Source organism: Galeopterus variegatus, unplaced genomic scaffold (assembly GCF_000696425.1).
Source record: "Galeopterus variegatus unplaced genomic scaffold, G_variegatus-3.0.2 Scaffold15252, whole genome shotgun sequence".
In the NCBI taxonomy this organism is placed as follows: domain Eukaryota; kingdom Metazoa; phylum Chordata; class Mammalia; order Dermoptera; family Cynocephalidae; genus Galeopterus; species Galeopterus variegatus.
In genome coordinates, this window is record NW_007741363.1 from 6,774 (window position 1) to 14,132 (window position 7,359).

Consider the following 7,359-nt stretch of genomic DNA (forward strand, 5'->3'; position numbering starts at 1 on the left):
GCCAATACAATTTCTGGATGTTACTGTTCCTTTTTTTTCGATGAATTGCAGTCTCCTGGTGGGGAGTAAACATTCATCCAAAATTGTGTCTAGACAACAGTTTATAAAGAGTTTGAAAATGATTAAAATTGTAAAAAAGTGCTTTCCAATTTATTGGGATGGCTCAAGTACTTAATTTCAGTCTTAACTGAATCCTCCAATTCTTTTCTTTGTTAATGGGGGAAAAAGTGTTTCTGATTTCTTTGCTGTTATCCAAATTCTTGTGCTTGTCTGACTGGTTTGAGTGAAAGGACTAACTAGGGTAAGTGAGAGGAATGTAAGTGGACATGGAATTGCTGCCCAGCGAAGCTCAGCAAGGCTGAAAGGGCCACACTGTTAACCGCATCCAACAGCTGCAAGGGGAAAATGGGGCAGGGGGGAGGGCAGGGAAAGGGCAAGAAAATAAACTGAAAAAAAAAATTGGGGAAGTACTTAAAGTCTTCCAGGCTGCGCGGATCCTGAAACATGTCCTCTGGGTGCCTGAAGACAAGGTCTATAAACACCTTTGGTACTGAGGCCGCCACGGGCATGGTACAGTAGACTTTTCACAGCAGACACCGGCAGAGCATGTTCGCAATGGAGCAGCATTTTGTAGGTTCGGGATGTAGCTAGCAGGAGCAGGGCAACAGACATGGTTGATTAGTCCTCTCTATATAAAGCATAAAGTATATGCACACTCCAAACTGAACTTCAAGCAACTTAAGACAGGAGAATTTTTGGATTTAAATTCTCATTGTCAATATGAGAAAAATGAAGTAGGATGTGTAGTCTTGTTGAAGGTGGAAGCAGATAAGGACCCAGGGTCCATGTACACAACAATATATACTATACTGTGAATGCTTGTGATACTATTAAGTGCTCTCAGAACTGGAGGCTAAGGCACACAACCAAAACCAAAAACCACTAAGTTGTGAATGCTATACAGTTCGAGGCCGTCCCTTTCATGTCACAGGTGTGCTGACAGATGCCAGCTCAACAGAACTGCTACTGCTGCAACCCTGCCACTGGTCCCCTGCCTTCCTTTACTCTGGTAGATCTAAGACAGAAGCTGAGAGAAGGATGCAGAGGAGCCCCTTTTGGGTAGGGAGAGAGCAGTGCAATGTTAATGAATCCTTCCCCTACATTCCCTGAGGGGTGGGGGCATGTGAGAAAGTCCCCAAAAGAATCACCCCCAAAGATGGGGAGAGACTGATGTTTATCCAGCAGGCTGCATGTCTGCTTAGCCCCAGGAGCTTGCTTATGGCCCACTTTCCAGTAGAGCAGGGGAGAGAGAGTGTAGGGTGGGATGGCTACATTTCGACAGGCCCAGAATTCTCTCTCTAAAGTTCCCAGTGATCCAGAGGTACAGAAGGTGGGATTTGCCAATGCTTGCAGGCTCCAGGGCTGGGAGGTTGCTGCAGGTGCATGTGCTGGGGAAGATTCCATAGAGAATGGCAAAGAGTTATAGAGAACAGAGGAATGAGACAGATGCTGCTATCTGGGGATTTGCTAGCAGATGCAGACAAGCTTCTCAAGAGACAACCCATAGCCAGGGGCACTGCTAAAGAGTAAGACAGTTAATTGCTGGCCCAATTGGCAATGCCAATGCCACCTTTTCCATACAAAGCCCATGGATAACAGGTAGATCAGGGTTATGGCCAATCAAGGAGATAACTAAAAGATACCCAGGGGTCAGTATATCAGTTAGAAACGATTTTGGCTGCAAGTAATATAAAGCCTACTTTTCAATGGCTTTGACAAATAGAGACTGATTTTTCTCATATAACAAGGTATCTGGGGGGAAATTACTGCCATCCTTGTTTCCACACCTCAGTAGTCCTGAATTCTCTCAGACTTACCCTCATGGCTGCCAGGTGTCTGTCCCAACTCCAGGCATCAGGTGCACTTTTAAGGAAAGAAGTCTGGGGATGGGAGAGAACAACCAAGTCTGTTACTTTTATGAAGTAAATAAAACTGTTCTCATAAGCCACATAGCAAAGTTCTACTTATTTCTCCTTAGCTGGAATTGGATCACCTGGACACTACCTGCAAGGGAGGCAGGGATGTGTTTAGCTTCTTTAACCATTACAGTAGATAAATAGCTTTCCAGTAGTATCTGAGACTGGTAGTCAAGTTAGGGGAGGCCATTCCTTCCAACTCCCTTGTTCTGTAGCCTTACTCCACGCAGGAGAGAGAGATGTGAAGGTGAGTGCAAAGAGATGACAGGTGAGGGTGAGCCCAGCACTTCACTCTCCCAAGACCCCAGATGCGTGCGTTTGTCCTCTGCTGACTGCTGGCAGGATACCCTGGGGATGGGGAAAGGAAGAGAAAGGTCTTTAAACTGCATATTTATTTAGTAAAGTATTAAAATGAACAGGGAACAGTCTTAAAGAATGAAAATGAGACTGTTCTACTTATTGAAATAAACAAAAAAAGAAACAAAATTGAATGAGAGATTGTTAAGGGAATCTTCCACCACCTGGATAGAAGGCTTTAACTGAATATAGTTAGTGCCTTTTACTAGCAGAATAAAGTCATTTTATTCCCATGCGACTAACAAATTTAGACTTTTCACTAAATTAGTTACACTGAAGTTAACTGTTTATTAAATAGAGGATCCCAGTGAGTAAATTCAGGCCTTAGTGAAATCTACTTTGTTTTACAAAGTTCTGAGTTGAAAGGAACCCTTAAGAAGACATATCTCATTAAAATACACACAACTGATTTTTGTGAGATCCTTAGATGGGTTGCTAAGTAATCAAGCGCATGTTTTACAAAGGTCTGAATAGAGCCTGGATCCATCTGGGAATATTATATACTTTATATGTGATAGATTAAACATTATTGCCAGTTCATCTGTTTCCCCAAACTAACTTTTAGGATTTATTCCCACCTACCCCACCCTCAACAAGTGCAACATATCATTTAACTGTGTAGTATTCAATCATTTCCAACTATGATCCTAACACATCTTGGCACATCCTTCCTCAAAGAAGTAGATACCCTCTTTCAAGTCTATATTCATATCCAATAAGAAGTCTTTTTCCAACTTTTAAATACATTCCAGTTAACTAAAGGCAGCCATTGGAGCACTACGCTTATCATGTAGCCCATAGAAACTTTAGATACTTCTAATATTCTAAAGGATAAATAAACTGATTTGATGTAGAACAGGTGAGATTTCTGATATTTAGTGCCACAAACACTGATAGAGTTTCAGCTATGTGCAGACACCATGCTATGTGCTGAGAACACACAAAAGAAGGTATGCCCTGTCCTTGAGAAACTGGAGATTTACCTTTTGATATACTAGTAGCAGCATAAGCTAATATCCACAACACGCTGTGATAATCACCATGACAAAATATTTATGAAGAGCTATGGAAATGCAATTGAGAGAATAACTGTACCCATGTAAAATGTATTGTTCATTTATGAAGAAAAAATCAATTAAATGAATTCATCAAGGTCTCAAAGTCAGTGAAATTCTCTGTGTTGAAGACAGCAGCCTGTCCTTCTAGGCATGAAGGGAAGAAAAAAATCTCTCACCCAACTCAAGAAAAGATTCACAACCCAAGTGCTGGCTGCCTCTGCAGAAACCTGCAGAGAAATTTTCTTATACTGCTTCAGGTATAGCAGAAGGAAACATCTGGAAGCTGAGGGGCAAGTATCAGCAGTCCCTGTGTACTTGAAAAAAATTGCCAAGTACAGTAGTTACTTTCCTCCTCCTCACAGCAGTGTATTTTCATGGTTACAGGCTAAGTGTTAAAATAATAATAATAACAGTTATCATGTATTGAGTGCCATGTCACCTGTATAAGTCCGGCACTGTAAAGTGGAATTGACATTTATTATTTCTAAACTTCATAACAAATTCACTATAAAGTAGAATTACCTCTATTTTACAGATGAGGAAACCACAGAACAGACAGAAAATTATCCACAAATGAAGGACTCAGGTGAATTTAGTTTTGTCTGTCTTCAGTGCCTGTACTCTGCCCCCTGTGCCAGGGAGAAGACTGGACCATTATTGATGCCTCAATTTTCAAGAGCAAGGAGAAGCGTTCTTCCCTGTGCTTCTTTGTAAACATCCATCAGAAATTTAAACAAAGCGGCCCCTCCCCTTATGTTAATTTGGACCTGGAGGTCCTAGGCCAGGGGTAAAACCAGTGTTAGCGTTCAAAAACTGTTCTAAATTAGCAAATACTCTTCTTTCCATTGCTGCCAATTGATTTTTCCCCTTGCAAGTCTGATTTTGGCTTTGCTAGTAAATATTGTTTCTATCTCCACCCTCACCAGCAAACACAGCTGGTTTTGGCTGTCAGAGATTCAAAGAATCTTCTGCAAAAATTTAAACTATATGAAAACAATCAGAATGAAAAGGGAAAAGAATGTTTAAATAGAAGATAACATCTTAAAATACAGGTTTGACTTTGCTTGTGCTTTTTAGAAGGTAATGAGTTGAAGAATTGGTATTTTTACTGTGGTTCCTGTGCAGTTCTTCTGATAGAAATGTCTAAAATGAATGATAAAGTCAACAAAGTGAATATTCAATTCCTCTGTTTTCTAGTATCTTACAACCAAGAGACACGTCTTCAAGTCCTCACATGACTGCCAGATGACCTCATCTGGGTCCCCCTCTCTCTCTGAGTTTCCTTGAGTATAATAAGAAAGACTAAGCTAGATGCTGGAGTTCTAGTTCTAACACTCAACTTTAAATTTATAAATCATGGAGCAACTATTTCTTAAGTACAGTGATTATGTTTCCTCTAAATCCATGCTTCTTATAGCTTTTATATATCCCTGGAGGCTTAAAGCTTTGTACCAATGAGTAAATGGAGTCACAGGATACACATGACAAAGATTTCGAGGAAGATCAATTTAACTCTACAATTTGTGGGGTTAAGGAATTTTGAAATAATTTTTAAATAGGAATTTTTACTATATAGGACATATAGTAAATTGCATGTTTCAAGTGCACAATTTCTTAATATTTGACAAATGTATACATCTGTGAAACTATCACCAAAACAAGATAGTAAACATATCTACTACCCTCGAAAGTCTTCTCATGACCCTCGTAATTCCTTCTCTCATCCTTCACCACTCCCATCACCACTGCACTGCTTTCTGTCACTGTAGATTAGTTTGCATTTCCTGGAATTTTATGTACATGGAATCATGCAGTGCACATGTTTTTTTGTCTAGCATCTTTTACTTAGAAGAAGTATTTTGAAGCCCAAGCCTGTTGCTACATGTGTCAATAGATAATTCCTTTTTATTGCTGACTAACAGTCCCTTATATGAATATACCACCATGCATTTATCTGTTCATCTATTGATAGGTCCTTGGGTTGCTTCTGGGCCTTGTAGTTTTTCTACATTTAGCTCCAAGTGATGTTGGTCTCCTCTGGCAGGGAAGTTGCTGGTTTTTACAGATTTCCCAGTCATCGTAGAACTGTCACGGTTATGGAGGTGGAGCTGGCGGAGGTTGGGAAATGGAAGCAGCCCAGGTTTTAACATCACAGACTCCTACTGTTCTTACCTGAGGTTCAGAAGCTTTTCTTGAATAAATGCATCTCAATTTATCCTATGCCTGAAGTCCTGAAGTGGTTGTTTTCAACAACATTTTGCAGTTTTATCACTGCTTCTTGGGGAGAGGATTTGCCAAGCTATTGACTCTGCTATTCCAGAAATCCCGATTTTTATTTTTCTGAATAGCTGTATAAAGAGCAGGACAGTCCCTACTTTTCAGAGAAATGTCATCTAATAAGGGAAATAGAATGTGTGTCCACATAACTAAAATATAAGACAAAGGCACTGCCTACATAAGCAACCACTGTATTCTATATGTATTTAGAGGAGGAAAAGATCATTCCTTTTGGAAAAGATGAAGAAAAGCATCAAGTGAGGGAGTGAGCCTTAAAAGGCTGATGGGATTTCAACTGAAAGATGAGCAGAGCATTTGTAGGAGTAGTTATGCTTATCCGAGATTTCTTTCTTTTTCTTTTTTTAAATTTCAAAAATAGCACATATTTAAATTTTCATTGCAAAAATATTTAAATAACACAGTTGGTAACGTTCAAGCATCACTATTTCCCTCCCCTCCTCACCTCCTCTTTCAGCCTTATCGCACTCCTTTCCCCAGCACTATTTCTAGGCCTTTTCCTATATTGACATACATATATACCTAACAGTGGATTTCTGAAATGGAGTGAGTTCATCCAGAGTTAGATCAATCAAAAAAGAGTATTTCTAGACCTGGGTCTTTGTTGACACAGATGAATATTTGTAAAGATCAATGACTTGACTGGGGGCACCTGGCTAATATCCTCGGCAGTAGCAAATATTTTGCTATCTGAATAAACCTAAGCAAGCTACTAAGTACCTATGGATTTCAGTTTATTTAATAGTTAAGACGGGCTAGGCTATGCTGTAGTGACAAACAGTCCCCCAGAATCCCAAAGTCTTAATACAATAAGCGCTGGTTTCTCACTCACACAGAGTCCAGTGCTCTTCTGGCCAGCTGTCTTCAAGCAGGAGAGTCCTTCGCTTCCAGCTGCACAGGCTGTGGAGAGAGAGAAAGTAGGAGATTGTGCGAGACATTCTAAGATTAGCCCTGTTCCATTATGCCTGTTCCATTGGACAGAACTCAGCAGCAAGTAGGCTCAAGGAGGGGCTGGCAATTAGTCTTGTGTTCAATACAAGAAAAATATTAAATATATTAGAGAATTCATAGCATTGTCTCTGCCACAAATTTCCTCATCTCTGAGGTGTACAGTCAACAAATGTTCATTACGGACTTCACAAATGTGCTCTTTTATGAATATTAGGTGCAGTGAGACTATCTGACCTCACTTTGGCATTCGAGAAGATTGAATTTACTTTTAACTCGAATAACTGTGTTAAGTTTTTCATCTAGTTATGATTATGTTATATGTCATCAAGTTAAGAGATTGTCATTTTTTTTTTCAAAATTCCTTCCAAAATTTCAAAAAGTAGTGGGAAAATGTAGAAGCAGAAGAAGAATCATTAATTAATTTCTAGGCAACGTGATATAACTGAGAAAGTCAAGATTTCTGAATTTAAATCCCAACTGTGCTATTAATGATGAATGATGCTGGGCAAATCACTTGTATTATTTAGCCTCTCCAAACCCCCATTTTCTCATTTTTTCAAATGGGAGTGATAATTATGACCAATTCACCGGGATGTTACAAGATCAAATGGCAGAGTACATGTGAAGTTGCTTTGTAAACTATAAAGACCTAGGCAATTTAAAAAATAAACAAGGAGAGAGAGAGAGTATAAGAAGGAAAACAAGCAAGAGACAGCAGAGGA

At 39.6% G+C, this 7,359-nt stretch overlaps 1 long non-coding RNA gene across 1 annotated transcript; it reads right to left on the reverse strand.

Moving 5' to 3' along the window:
* Positions 1-346: 346 nt before the first annotated feature.
* On the reverse strand, positions 347-2,288 carry LOC103582206. Its single transcript, XR_549735.1, has 3 exons — positions 2,065-2,288; positions 1,878-1,940; positions 347-647 (listed from the first exon to the last, which is right to left on the reverse strand). It is a non-coding gene; the product is annotated as an uncharacterized LOC103582206 (long non-coding RNA).
* Between the last annotated feature and the right edge of the window lie 5,071 nt (positions 2,289-7,359).